The 16,255-nt window shown below is 37.3% G+C and overlaps 1 protein-coding gene across 3 annotated transcripts in view; it reads left to right on the top strand.

Annotated features, from left to right (window-relative positions):
* The window catches only part of CDH10 (cadherin 10), a 66,060-nt gene that overhangs the window by 27,253 nt on the left and 22,552 nt on the right, over window positions 1-16,255 (top strand). The gene's annotated exons all lie outside the window — the stretch shown is intronic.

Genomic DNA, 16,255 nt, shown 5'->3' with positions numbered 1-16,255 from the left:
GCGGTCGTGGAAGCTCGGGCGACTTCGTTGTGTGAAACGAAGTTCGCTGTATGAATCGTGAAATGAAGTTCGTTGTGTGCAGCGTTCGCTGTGCGAGGCGTTCTTTATGCGAGGCACCACTGTGTATGTGTGTGTATATATATATATATATATATATATATATATATATATATGTATGTATGTATGTATATATATATATATATATGTATATATACACTCTTCATCTATAATTGTAATCTAAACTTTTTCTACCAGTTAGCAAAAGAAAATAATGTTTTATTGGACAACAAAGTAAGAGATAATTCTACAACAAGACTGTTTCTTCCCACTTAGAATTTAATAAGGAGGATGGTCACTTGAGGGCACATTTTCTCTCTCAATAAAACAATCTAATTTGACATATTAGAAAGGGCCACATAGGAAGCACTGATCAGATTTGCATTTGGATATTACCGTGTCAGATTTGCATTTAATCTCTCTGCCTTTGGGATGGCAATCATAAATAAAACATTTTTTTGTATTCCTATTTTGTGTTATAGATTTATTTTGTGTTATAGAATTAACCTTCAAATTCTCAGGATAGATCATGAATGGTTTAAGAATCATTAGCTTCTGACATTATAACACAGGTTTATTCTCTTTTCTTATGTAAACTTGGTAGACCTGCAAGTAGAGATGTTGTTTATTAAGCCTCAATGGACATAGCCAAGACTTAGCCAATTTCTTGCCAGTCTAAAAGAGCTTATACTCAAGATGAGATTCTGCATTGTTAGAAATGTGGCATAAAAATGGAAGCTTTAGTAAGAGCTATGTACTTAATTTTTAGCATTTACAGTGCATTAACTTCAGAATTCATCCCCTAATTTTAGGTGAACCTTTGTGATAGTCTTAAAGGACAGCTTCTTGTGATATTTATATTTTTACACTAACGTCCATTACACAGAAAGATTTTAGTCTAAGGATTCACTCTATTATTTTGGCTCTTTAAAAGCATTTTTCCTCTTCTGTGCTATTTTTCTCTAACTTTGATAATTGATATTGCGTGAGTGGAATTGAGTTGTGTTTATTTCTATTTTTTTAAAAATCATGTTTGTGGAAATACTATGAATTCAAGTAGAATTGTATTGGGAAGACTGATCATATGCTTATGTATCTGTGATGATTATTTTGTTAGCTATTTCAGGTACGTGACAGTTAGGTGTGCTATTGTGGTGTCTGGCCCAAAATACAAGGAGGAGGCTGTTTACTTATACTGTTTTTAAATAATCAGGTTTCAGCTCCAAGTTACATTTAACTTTTGCAGGGAATAGGAAACCAATTATAATCCTGTATAGTTCTTTCAGAATAGGTTTAAAGAGGTGCCTACTTACATAAAATTTAAATTTCACATTTTATATTTATTTCTGATTGTCCTTTAGTGCAAACGTGTCACCAGAATAATGGCCAGACAAGTTCAGAAGGAAAAAACAAAAAAACAAAAAAAAGTGTCAAATTGTGTACTACAATGATAAAAAAAAAATATTTCTGAAAAATATTTCATTAATAATAACTGACCAGCCAAGCCAGTGTTGCTCAGTGGTTTAGTATCAACCATGTACCAAGAGTTCACCAGTTCAATTCCTGGTCAGGGAACATGCCAGGGATGCGAGCTTGATCTCCAGTAGGGAGCGTACTAGAGGCAGCTGTCTCTCATTGATGTTTTTTTTCTTTCTCCTTTCCTTTTTTTCTCTCTAAAATCAATTTTAAAATATTTAAAAATAATAGTAACTGGCCATTAAAAGGAGTACTATATTTTAAGTGAAGAGGAACATGGATACACATGTGTCTTTAAGGCAGTCCATTAAAAAATGATGCATTCAATAAGCAAATTAAAGATTCTACTGTAATAAAAATGGATTTTTAAAAGTTAATAATGCCTGGAGAAAATATTTTTATCTGTTACAACATCTTTATTAGTTCAATAATTGTTTTCTTTTAAGTCAGAATTTCTGATTCGTATCTGGTAGGCATATCATCAAGCCCTGAAATAATAATAATAATAATAATAATAATAATAATAATAATAATGTTAATAATAATAAAGCATAACATATTTTCTCAATATCATTTTTATTGGTTCCCATACCAAATTATTTACTGGTCTATTTTATATAATCATACCAACTCATTCAGGTAAGTATTATGACCTCCATTCTACAAGTGAGACAATAAGGACCACATTGCAGCTAATGGCAGAGGTGGGTAGACATCAATGACCAACTCCAGATGCACAATTCATTTAGAGAAATTTTAGAGTTTCCTGTATCTTGTCTCATTATTTTATAATAATAGATGGAAATATAATTTTTGAACTTTTATTTTCTCAATTGTCTTTTCTTCAATTAATATCTTACTATTGAGAACACTTAGTAATGACAATTAGAATGTAACTTGATAATTTAAGTCATTATCCCCAAACACTAGTTTTAAAATATATTTTTATTGAATTTACAGAGGAAGGAAGAGGGAGAGAGATAGAACCATCAATGATGAGAGAGAATCATTGATTGGCTGCCTCTTACATGCCCCCTAATCGGGATCGAGCCCACAGCCAGGGCTGGAATTGAACCTGGGACACTTCAGTCCACAGGCTGGTGCTCTATCCACTGTGCTGAACCAGCTAGGGCTAGTTTTTATCTTCTAATGCCATTGTATTACATAGCCAAAATTTGGAGAGGCTTCTACAATTTATGAAGCCTTTCAAATGGAACATCACTGAAATCTCACAACTAACTTGTATAGACCCATTGATATTTTTTTTATACCCAATATACAAAAATAAAGGAGGTTCCAAGTGGAGATGATAAAGAAAACAAATTGGTGTTTCTTCATAGAAATATATTGCAAACCAGTAATGTGTGCTACATATGTCATTTTATATTTTCTGTCAGCCATATTTTAAAAATTAAAGCAGAGGACATTTATTTAATCAATAGAGGCCTGGTGCATGAAAATATATCCACTCAGGGGGTCCCTAGCCTGGCCTGTCCCTCTCGCTGTCCAGGACCCTTGGAGAATGTCCACCTGCTGGCTTATACCCACTCCCTGGGAGATCCGGCCCAAGCTGATAGTCAGACATCCCTCTGGCAGCCCGGGACCCCTTGGGGAATGTCTACTTGCCAGCTTAGGCCCATTCTTTGGAAGAGCAAGCCTAAGCCACAGTTGCATATCCTTAGCGCTGCCGAGGAGGTGGAAGAGGCTCCCGCCACCACCACTGCACTCACAGCCATCTGCCCGGCTTGTGACTGAACAGAGCTCCCCCTGTGGGAGTGCACTGACCACCAGGGGGCAGCTCCTGAGTTGAGCATCTGCCCCCCGGTGGTCAGTGCACATCATAGCGACTAGTTGTTTTCAGTCATTCCTCTGTTAGGGTCAATTTGCATATTACCCTTTTATCATATAGGATATATTTTATTAACCCCATGTTATCCTTTAAACATATCATCAATGCAAAACCTATTCAGATATTTTACATTATTTTCTCCCATGTTTCTTTGAAACTCTTACATCGAGTATTTTCTAGTTACATCAAGTCCCAATTCAGACTTAGCACATTTCCAGTCAATAGCAATGTGAGGGCTGGTGGCTTAGCTAGTGGCTGTGAACTGGGACAGCTGAGGAGCAGACTGTGGAGTCATCTTATGTGAGTCCCAATGCTGTCTCCCCCACCCAGTATCTTTTTCACCTTGGTCAGTTAAGGAAAACAAAGTAGCAATGCACATTCCATGAAGTGCTATAAAATGAAATAATTGAATGTCTCTGAAGCACTGGACTCAGCGACTGCCACTAGTGTATTCATGTATTCGGTAATATTGATTTGACAAGTACTAATCTGTTATTATTATTGTTCAATGTTATAAAAGTGGTGTCAGAACTTAAACTTCCATGTACATTGTTTGATCCAAATTCAACATTTCCCAATATGCTACATCTGTGGAGGATAAAAATCGGTCATTTGGAAGGCAAAAGGGCAAAAGAAAACTCAGAAAATCTATTGCTTACCTTCCAGAAGCAAGCATTGCATTTCCTCCTTCATTGTTTAGCTAATTTTATTGCATGGATCTATAACAATCCTCTTGTTTGCCTTCCAGAGAGCATTGCACCATGTCTTGAGACATTTTTGCTTCTCTGAATTGGTGGGTACTGCTGGCATCTAGTGGGTGTAAGCCAGAAATACTGCAAATGTCCTTAGAATTCACAAAACAAACAATTACTGGAATAGTGCCAGGAATGAGAAACTCTGATATGTTATATGAGGAGCTGTTCAAGTGAAATCTTGAACTCTTTTATCTAACAATATTTATCAAGAATGCTACTTTAGAAGCTAGATGTATGAATTTTGCCTAAAACACCCACTGTTTTATTTTGTCCCTATGATACATTTCATTAACACGTGGGAGGCAGATCATACATAAATAGAGACATTGGATTCATACAAGGCATTGGTTCAGTTCTGGATAAAGGAATAATATGTGTGCGATAGTAGGAGGGTAAGCTAAGGAGATGTCTTATTTAAGAGGCACTTTTTCATCAAAATCCTTTAAGATAAAATAGATCTAGCCATACAAAGAGATGGGCACTGCCTCCACGCGGAGGGGACTAGTATGTGAGGAACTCACAGGAACGTTGACAATAGTACAATTTCATTAGGTATCAACGAACCTAACTGTGTGCCTGATCCAAGATATCATTAGGATTTTGTGGCTTTAGAGGTGAATGTTAATATGACAGGTGCACCATAGTACAGTTCTAAAAAAAAAAAGGCAATGGATTCAAAGTTAGGGGTACACCTGAACACAGAGTTACAAAAGTATTTTCTGCCTTTTCGCTAGGAATACATTTCTCACTCTCAAAAAAAGAGAGATCCCTGCTGAAATTATTTCAGAATCCTGAGTTGCTTCAAGTGCTATAATTTAATTTTAAAAACAATAAGGAAAAAATATATATATTGCTTACTCTCCAGGAGCAAGCACTTTATTTCCAATGAATCATATGAAGATAAATAAGTCTTGATTCCTGATTATGGGAGGTCACTGTCTAGTAGGATGTTTTAATATGAAATGACAAGTGTGATCATGGAACTATGCACCGTATAATGGGCGTACATAGGAGCAGTACTGAGTCCAGCCATCAAGGGTGGGGGTTGGGGGGTTGAGTGCCTTTTATAGTGGAAGCTATTTTTGGAGAACCTATCACTTAACCTAAATTCTTTCTTAAAGCTATACTTATACCTCCTATAAGCCAGAAGAGTAGGAAGAGAAGGAGAGGCCCTCAAGTTGGGAATTAGAAAAGTTACCTATTTATGAATGGGCGTATTCTGCACAGGAAAAAGAGGAACATGCTCCAGAGTGATCATACTGATTACCTTTAGTGATGAAATAGTAGATGCCTGTAATGGTTGCTTTCCTGTAATTTCTATTTTTTGTGTTTTTGTAATTTGATAATTCTAATAAAAAAAGAGAGAGAGAGAATAATGGGATGGAAAGGACAGAAGAGACAACACAATGAGCCCTGGAAAGCAGCCATTGGAATTGACACAATGCGGGCAGTTGTGAATGATCTCTCCCAGTTAGTTTTAGTTGAAATCATTTTGGGAAGAAGCTGGAGGGTAACAAGTTGAGGAATAAAAGAAAGTCAGAAAGAGGACTGAACAAATTATCTCTATCCGTTAAGAAGCTGAGATGTACATGAAAATAGAATAAAAAAGGAGTAGACGGAGTTCTGAAGTAGGGATGGGTATCTGGATAATTGTTTTTTAATTTAAATTCTTCATTGTTTAAAGTATTACATGAGTTTCCTTTTTCTCCCATTGACTTCTCCCCAGCTGCTCCCATCCCCTTGCACACGTCCTCAACCCCCTACTGTTTGTATCTATTGGTTATGTTCATATGATTGGTCTCTTACCCCTTTAAGCACTGCCTTCCCTCATAGGACAGTCTGTTTGATGCTTCTATGTCTCTGATTCTATTTTTATTCATTAGTTTATGTTGTTCATTATATTCTACATGGGTAATATTTTTCTCTGACTGGCTTATTTCTCTTAGCATAATGCTCTCTAGTTCCATCCATGCTGTTGCAAGTGGTAAGAATTCCTTCTTTTTTCAGCAATATATATTCCATTGTGTAGATATACGACAGTTTTCTAATCCTCTCATCTGGATAATTTTGAGAGCTTCCTATGTCCCAGGCTTTACGTAGGAATTAGGCTACAGTGGTCAGTAAGGACCTGAGCTACCCATTAAAGGTGTAGACAAAAAGTAATAACCAAAATGTATTTGGGGGTCTAGCAGGGTGGTAAATGCTGTGAAGGACATAAAACAGGGAACATGACTAGAGAATTATAAGGGGTATTATTTTAAGAAAAATGAATATAGGAGAATACTCTTAAGCCTGAAAATTTTCAGAAACTGAAAATGCATAAAACTAGGCAATTTATCTTCTCTAGACCTCAGTTGCTACATATGCAGTTCTTATAGGATTAGAAATAAGAGACATGATTTTATATATAAAATATATTCAGCTCAATTGCTGTGGCTCAGTGGTTGAGTGTTGGCCTGTGAAGCAGGAGTTCACAGGTTTGGTTTCTGCTCAGGGTACATGCCTGGGTTGTGGGCTCAATCCCCAGTTGGGGGCATGCAGGAGGTAACCGATCAATCATTCTCTCTCATCATTGATGTTTTCATCTCTCTCTCTCCCTCTTACTTCCTCTCTGAAATCAATAAAAAATAATTAAAAATAAAAATAATAATAAAATGTATTCATTAGTCATTATAACATATCATAGGTTCTCCATACATGGATTTCCTCCCCTTCCCTTTTCCTTTTGAAGAAATGGGTGTCATGTTTCCAAGATTATTGTTTCCCTTGCTATTTTGCCATGCTGTTATTCTTGTATGACTAACCAAAGAGTAAATAAAAGTAACTTAAGTCTAGAAGGCCTATAAACCTGGAAGCCAAAAAAATGACTGCACTTGCCATGTTTGAACAAATGAGTGCTTCCATGCATAAGGAGTCCAAGGCAAATTTTGATGCTCTCCAACCAATTGAACATCCAATGGTCCCTGAATTTTGATGTATTTCATTGTCCTAAGATAGAAAAACTCTCTAGTCCCTTACCTTAAATCTAACCACCTGGTGCTCCTTCTTGGATATTTGTGTCATTCTCCTCATTTTCATTGCCTTCTTTCTTTCTCTAAAATCAGAAACAAGAATAGTCTCCATGGCAAAAATCTATAAAATGTTAAATTACTGGAACCTGATAATTGTAGGGTTTGGCAAAACCAACTGGGTAACAGGATTTGTGCCCAAATGGCTTTTTTTAAAAGCATTTCTGGAAGAAAGTAAGGTACTGATTTTCATCCAGATCAGATGCAGTAATTAAGGCCATCTGATCTGCAGAAGCCAGGCTAGCAGGCTAGTTGGAACGTCTTTATCTTAATAGAGCATATAATGCTGTAATAAGACTCTCAAATCTATTAAACAAGCAAACCCACATACAAACAAACAATAGATCAATAGATATCAGAAAGGAAGCCCAGGTCTAGAGAAAAAGAGTTTACAAAAACAGATGGTCAGGGTCCCAGACAGCCAGGTGGTGCCTAGAATTACCTCTAGTTCTTGGATGGGGAAATATTTTACTAGGATTCAAGAAGAAGGAAGAAGAGTAAATAGCTTACACCCACAAAAGGCTCAACCCACAAATGAGACAATTCTAGAACCTAATTCAAGGAGACTACAGCTCTTTATTCACATTTAGCTGCTTTCCAACACATCCTATCACAGAGACAGATGACAGAGAGAGTCTATTAATTTTCCCATTTTTTTTTAACAGTTGGTATGGGCTCCTGAGAAACAGCGCTCTCAGAATCATGCCCCTGATCTCTTAACATTGTCACAGACATGTTCACACACAACTTAGGTGGACAAGTGACAGTCAGAGTCAAGTAAAAAGTACACTTACCTAATGTCAGCTGAGCTGAGCCTTTATGAGGGGGAAAATATATGAATTACAGACAAAATATATGGTTGACAATCATATTTGTATTCATTTATCTTAGGCCATCTCTAAATATATTCTAGGATATATTGTATTAGGTCACATGTGTCAAACACAAGGCCCGCGGGCCAAATCTAGCCCGCCAGGCCTTGCAATGTGGCCCGCACCGCGCTGTCATCACTGCACTCCGCTGTCAGTTTATGACATTGTCAGTTTATGACTGTTCAGTAAACCATTCGGCCCGCGATTTAGGCTGGATTTTAGATTTTGGCCCCTTCTCTGATTGAGTTCGACACCCCTATATTAGGTAATATCAAACTTATAAGAATATATATCCTATATAATAAAAGCCTAATATGCTAAGTGTCCAGTCATCTGTTCAATCAATAAGTGTTCAGACAATCAAAATATAATATGCTGAGGCTGCTAAACCACTCGCTATGATATGCACTGATCACCAAGGGGCAGACAGTTGACCGGTCAACCAGTTGCTATGATGTGCACTGACCAACTGGGGGCAGATGCTTTGACTGGTAGGTTAGCTTGCTACTGGGGTCCAGCAGATCAGGACTGAACAAAACTGGCCGGTGATGCCCTGGAGACCTCCCTGGCTAGCCAACCTCCCACACCCCTCCCCGGCCCTGATCAGGCACCAGTGGATCCCTTGGCCTGGCCTGTGCCCTCTTACAATCTGGGACCCTTCATGGGATGTCAGAGAGCTGGTTTCGGCCCAATCCCATAGGCCAGACCACGGGACCCCACTGGTGCACAAATTCGTGCACTGAGCCCCTGGTGTGTGTGTGTGTGTGTGTGTGTGTGTGTGTGTGTGTGTGTGATTTCAGATTTCAGAGAGTAAGGGAGAGGGAGAGAGATATAGAAACATCAGTGATGAGAGAAAATCATTGATCGGTTGCCTCCTGCACTCCCCCTACTGGGGATTGAGCCCACACCCAGGCAAGTGCCTTGACCAGAATCAAACCATAACTTCCAGGTTCATAGGTTGATGCTCAACCACTGAACTATGCCAGCCAGGCAAATTTATATGAATTTGATATGATATTTATTATTAAGCTACCAGATCTACCCCAAGGATACTCAAAAGAATAAATACATTGCTGTCTACTATATATTTTTCCAATTATTGAGAATAGTATAAAAACCAGTTCTTTACCATTTGATTGAAGTAATGCAGAATTAGTTTTAGGCAAGTTTTTATTAAGATAAAAAAATAGCTGATGAGATTCTTTGGGTGTGCAGATACATTAACTCAAACCCCAATTTCCTGAGTATTTTCATATCATGTCTTTACATTTTGCACTAAATTATCTCTAAAGATTATACAAAACTACAGCCCTTCAGAAGCAAAAGTGAGCTATTCCAGAATCACTCAGAGCTTAAAAGATATTTCATATAAATATATGTTTGTTTCTTTTATGTGAGTTACCTTGATAGGCTACTAACTTTATTTAGTGCTTTAAATTACATAAATATGGATTTTATGGTTTTCCTCAATATAAATAAAATAAAACAGTGTTATAGTACATATTAAACACTATAAAATATAATACAAATATTGATTAATTTAACTTTCACAACATTTGTATGAAGTAGATATATTTTTGTTAGTTAAAATTTAAAAAAATTGAATCAGAGAAACTTAAGTCACTTGTTCATGGTTCTAAATACAGGGAATAAATAAAAGGTTGGGGACTTTGCTGCTTTGCCTCAAAAATCTGTACTTCTGACCACCACACCAAGAAAGAAATTGGTGCATCAAAGTTAGTTAATTTCATGATTCACTACTTGTACATATGTATTATAGGAACAACTTCAGGTGGGCATACTAAATTCTTAAAATGTCTATTCATATTTTAAAATTCATGTTTTAGTATATTTTATTGATTTTTTACAGAGAGAAAGAGAGAGGGATAGAGAGGTAGAAACATCGATGAGAGAGAATCATCAATCAGCTGCCTCTTGCACACCCCCTACTGGGGATGTGCCCACAACCAAGGTATGTGCCCCTGACCGGAATCGAACCCTGGACCTTCAGTCCACAGGCTGACACTCTATTCACTGAGCCAAACTGGTTTTGGCTAAAATTCATTTTAGAGAACAGGAGGAAGAGAAAGAGAGAGAGAGAGAGAGAGAGAGAGAGAGAGAGAGAGAAAGGGAGAGAGAGAGAGAGAGAGAGAGAGAGAGGTGAGAAATACCCATAAGTTGCCTCCCACATGCGCCTTGACCAGGAATCAAACCAGACACTTCTTGGTGTGTGGCCAATGCTCCAACCAACTCAGCCACACTGGCCAGGGCTGTCTATGCATTTTGATACAAACACAGGAAAATCAAACCTTGGCTGGCTGGTGCTTTTACAATACCTCAGGACCAAACACAACTGCCTTCTTTGCTGGGATCATTTAAGTAAACAAGTTTGGGCAGATAAATAAACAAGTTTGCATAAGGAAGGATTTTTTAAGAAAATGTTTGTAGGATATACATAGGGATTTAAGACATGTACATTTATTGAGTTCTGAGACTACCTTAATCCCTGCCTGGTACAAGAGAGATCTGCTTTAATAAGTTCCGATTTTTACTCTGTAAATAGAGTCAACCTCTCCTCAGCTGGGGATTCCGAGGTAATGTGAGCCCCAGGCTTATCTGCATATTTCAAAATTATCAAGCACATTTCAGCTAGGGCACCAGCCAGGTAGTTCCCAAGGAAGACGCTTTAGCATGAGAAAGCAGGAACTTAAATGAAAAATGTCTCCTTTTCCCTCTTTTATTACTAGGAAAAAATCAATATATTCAAAAGTACTGTTCTGTAATTCATATTGTTTCATATAGCTATAATTTTCCTTGTAACTATTAAAATACCCCCAAATATTAGGAGGATTTTTTTTTTGCCATGGTTTCAATGCCTATAATTTGTAAGGATTAGCAATAAATAATGTTATTAAAGCATTCCCTGATACATTAAACATTTACTGAAGCCCTAATACATGACAGGAACTATGCTAGGAAATAATAGTAAACTGATCATTTTAAAGTAAAAAATAAGATGCAGGATACATCCATAAGTGGTCTGGATTTTGAAAAGTTATGCAGACACAACCTCTCTTTGTCTCTGTCTCTCACTCTCTCACACACACACACACCTTTAATTTGTTATGTTGTACTTGTTAGTTTCTCTCACATACTTTGTCTTTCATTTTGCTTGTGTGTTTTTTATATTTAGATATAGTTTACGTATAAATTATACGTAAATATATGTGTGCATATGTGTAGTTACATGTATACTAGTGGCCTTGTGCATGAATCTGTGCATGGATAGCTCACTGCTCCTTGTCTCAGTTGGCCGCCCCACCCACCACCATGCTTGTAGCTCTCTACTGCATGTAGCTTGCTGTCCCACCCTTCCTTAGCTCTCTGCCACAGGTAGCTCACTGCCCCACCCTCCTGGAGCTCTCCACCACTTGTAGCTTGCTGCCCCACCCTCCTGCTGATCCAACATTACGTGATAGCATCCAGACCAATTTGCATATTACCCTGTTATAAGTATAGATAAACGTACATACACACATATAAATGGAAACTGATACAATAACATGTGTGCTAAAATTATCAATTAAAATCCAAATCATAAAATGATAAGCTTTTCAGTTCAGGGAGATCATGGAAAAAAGAAAACGATTTGCGAGTTTTCCAGGGAGGACAGCAAGGCGCATGAAGGGAGAGCATGTTTATTGGGGGGAGAAGATGAACAGAGGCCGCATTCGGGGAAATGTGTGCAACTTGGTATGGCTCGACCCAGGGGAAGCAGGGGTGGGGAGTGGTGAGGATGGAAATGTATGTGCATGGGCATCATATTTTATCTAAGGAACCATCATAAAGTGCCACATATATTATCTAAGGAACCATTTTTAAGAGAGACTAGGCATGTTTCTTCGTTTTGACTAAGTATTCTGGCAGCAGCTAGTTATTCTGACCCGCACACTGCTTGGATCAGGAGAGGAGGAGTTGAAAGAGTCTGCACTAATGCTGAGGAGAGCAGGGATTTGAGAAATATTTAAGTGGATGATACCCAAGGCATCATAATTAGGTCGACAAAAGGCTTTAGGGAGAGAGGAGAGCAAAAGATACTTTCTAGTTTTCTACCAGGAATGCTTGTATGGAGAGAGAGAGAGACAGGGATTTCAGTTTGACTTGCATATTTTGAATTGAGATGCCTGGGAAAAGGTAGTGGGGTTTAAATGTCTAGATTGTGAAATGAGGTGCACAGGAGGCATGTAAGTGAAAACAGACACGTATGATATCAGGCTAAATGTTTAGAGTGACGTAACAGGGGAAATACACAATCTCACCAAGGTGATGAAATATACAGAGTGGGGCAAAGGAGGTTGACAGCTGTTTGTATGGAAAATCATACAATAATCAATCAACTATAATAAAATGATAAGCTAGGTTTGGTATACTCACAGCTGTTGACCTACTTTTTACCCCACCTTGTAAAATTCCCTAAGAGAAATAGAGTTGAATGGAAATGATACAAAAATCCACTTGAAACTGTCCAGTTATTCTAGTGGGAAGCTGCCTTAGACTAGACTGCTAGGCATTTTGCATAATGGGATTCAAAAGTTTCTACGTATATGGCTTCCTCTGGAACAAACTTTGGAAATAAACCAAACCCTGGGTAGATAGAGATATATGTGGATATAAAAGCTAGCTGTGCAAATATGGTTAGACTCAATTAGACTGCTTTTACAGTCTTCACTATGCCTGCTTGGAGACCCATTGCAAACAGATTGAGCACCTGATACATCGTAATATGTTTATGAAGGACTAATTTAAGGATATGTTCACCTCCCCCAAGTCTATGCACTTGTTACGTCTCTACACATTACAATTGTGTGTATCTTTGGAAGCCAATCCACTTGGAGACAATTTCAAAGGAATGTACTGGGATAGATCCCTCAGGCCCTGGGGACCAATGGCAGCTTCTCTGAAAGCTTTAGTTTGTCACTGTCCTCTGTGGCACGAACAGGAAACTGAGACATAGATAGTGCAGCATCTCGTTTTGCTCTAATTTAAATTAAACGCCCAAAGCTAAGTTGGTGATCACATCTCCCGTGCTCACAAATCGAGGTTTCTGTCTTCTCTGGTGAGCCTTCCTTCCAGAGCCTCCTCTGCTGTCAGTCTCCGCTGTGACTTTGAGCTCTCCTCTCCTTTCTCCTCAGTGCCGCCGTTTAGCGTTGCATAATTTCCTTAACTACTCCCAGTTCCCTCCAAGGAGCTTTATCTTGTTTTTAATGTCTTCCTGTTAAGCTCATTAAAAAACATATTTTAAACATTATACAATGGGATGCTTTATAAACGTGCATAATTGTGTCATTTTTCTTAAAGCAAGTGCTGTTGGAGATTATTATGCAGCCTAGCGATGCTACAATAAGATGACACATAAAACAAATTTAAAAAATTAAACTAATGTTAAATTATCGTCTTGATTCATATATGTGTGGGGTTTTTTTGTTTGTTTTATTTTTTTATCTCAACTCTGAAAAGCAGGCTTCTTAGGCAAATGTGGATGGAAACAAGGGCAGGAACAAAGAAAAAAGACGCATTATCCCCCTTTGAACCTCATTGTTCTTTGTCAGTAAAACAAAAGGGCGGTTATTTGTAGCCAACCTCAAACCCAGCCTTGACCTTGTTGCCCTCTCTGACTTCTCCTGGCATCTCTTTGGTCTTTCCTGAGGAATTCATCCTCTCCCATCTCTCAGGAAGCCTATCATGTTTTTCCTCCGAAGCCTCTTACAGTGAGCAGTCAGTTACTTCTAGTTCTGGTATTAAATCTGCAGTGTTTTTAACATTCAAGTGAAAAAGTCCTATTGATAAAATGTTGGCTAGAACAGGTGATCTGGAATACTTAGTCTCGATTCCCAAAAGGCCTAAAAGATATCAAAATTGTTTGAAATTTTTTATTCAAAAATAAAAATGTTAATGACAAGTCCAATGTGTGAGCTTGTCAGCAGCAGTCTCCAAATGCACTTATTTAAAGAGCCATGTATTTTGTCCAGGCCCTGGAAACTGTTGCAATATTACTTTTTTTTTTAGACGTTTACTTCTAAATATAACTTCCCCCACGTTTCACAGAAATGGCAGTTACCTCTCTCCTCCTCATATTTATGCCTTTGTACTCATGTTGATAACCAAACCAAAGACACAGTCGTCAGGAAGAACTATTTATCTGCCCTAAGCATTACAAGAGAGGCAGATGATTCATCCTGACACCTGGGGATGAATTTAAAATAACTGTAAATTGGAGTTGATAGGAAAACGGGAAGCGCATCACATAATTAAAGCTCCATCAACTGTAAGATAAAAACTAAGGTGGGTGACAGGCAGTGCTTTCCCTTTGTCAGGGTGTGCATAGCAATCTCCTTTCTGGATACCCCCCTGCTGCTTGCCCTCTGGGTGAACACCCTTGCAGGCTCTTAATTAAAGTAATTGCATTTTGCTTAGCAAACTAGGATGGTTGTCTTCAGCAGACTAGTCTTGCAAATAAATAAAAGTAGCTCTTTCATCCATTTAAAATATAGAAATGTACTTTTTTAACTTTAAAATAGATAGACCCAATAAATCTTGTCACCACATTGGTATATGAGCATAAAGGTAATTCCAGAGAAAGCATTCTTGAATTATTTATCTTGGGCACCGAATAAATATGTGTTGAATAGATTAACTACTAAAGTTACCATACAATCAAAACAATCATGGATGCGTGTATTATAGGTGTGTATACAACATATATATTTATAATACAGCTTTTTAAATTACTTAACAAAAGAACTAAATCTATACTATTTTGATGAATGGATCAATCATGGCTTTTCTGGAAATCATGGATACTTTGAAAATGCGTTTATTAATGTTTCTGGGGAAATTAAATATATGGATGTACATATATTAACACACACAACTCAACTGCTGTGTGTGTATGTGTGTGTGTATGTCCCTTCCAACAAATTACTGAGGAAGAGAACTATTCTACACTTTATAAAGTATATATGAACCAATGTAGTGTAATCACTTCCCTGGTTGAGTCTCAGAAGGTACTGGAAATTAACATGGATAAAGCTTACTCCAATGAAAATGAAATAAACTTTGGGATGAAGGTAGTCTGAAGTGATAACTTTGGATCCTTGGCCAGAACTATAATAAGCAGGCAGATTTTTCAGAATTTAAGCATGTGCCTAAAATACAAGTAATTTCCAAAAAAGTCCAAGCTAAAAAAAAGTGGGGAGTACAAATTCTCAGAGACAATAGAGTGAAATCTAAGTGACAATAAAGTTAATTAAACAATGAAATGTTTCCTTTTATCTTTTGTTCTCTCTCTCTCTCTCTCTCTCTCTCTCTCTCTCTCTCTCTCTCTCTCTCTGTGTGTGTGTGTGTGTGTGTGTGTGTGTGTGTGTGTGTGTGTGTGTGTCTGGGTTCTCCTTTCTTTTTAATTTGGAGTTTGTACTTATTTTTAATACCTTGCATCTCTGTCTCTATCTATGATCCACAAGAATGTTTTCAAGTTATAAAGTTGAACTGAATTATCTAGCTTACACTGCCAGAAACCAAGTCTAACTTAATGTATTCTAATCAACTAAATGATCTTACAAATGATCAAATTTCAAATTGCTGACCAGTAGAGGAAAGAAGATTGGATTCTTTGTACTTTTTATGATCCAATTAATCTCTGATAGAGCACCGAATTTCTCTCTCAAAAAATCCTGACCTCAATTTCCTTTTCATTCCTCAAATTTAGGAAGAACAAATCTCTAAGAAGACTTGGTTTATGTTATAGAAAAACACTACTAATTACAAGTGTTTGGGCATCAGGGTTTTGATTCATGCCATTGAAGTGGGATTCTAAGCCTTTCTGAGTGACAACAATTAAAACAAAATGTGCAGCTGATTTACAAGAACAGGTTGTAATCGGTTCTAGTATCATACTGTTCCTATTGAAATGCTTCTATTCTATTACATTATAAGATTTTCTCTTATGCTGAAAGGTCTTAAATACTATTATTGTAAATCATAGCACTCTAAATTCCTTTTGAAAGATAAAGATATTTTAATTCTAAAGCAAAGCTCAATTAACATATTAATAGAAAATAACTTACTGTTATTTACTTTTTTATATCAATGACATAATTAGTTGTCTTATTTCTAATACAA

This window comes from Pipistrellus hanaki (genome assembly GCF_964339955.1).
Source record: "Pipistrellus hanaki genome assembly, chromosome: 4".
In the NCBI taxonomy this organism is placed as follows: Eukaryota; Metazoa; Chordata; class Mammalia; order Chiroptera; family Vespertilionidae; genus Pipistrellus; species Pipistrellus hanaki.
The sequence above is the reverse complement of the archived record's forward strand: the minus strand, read 5'-3'. Positions and strand labels throughout refer to the sequence as shown.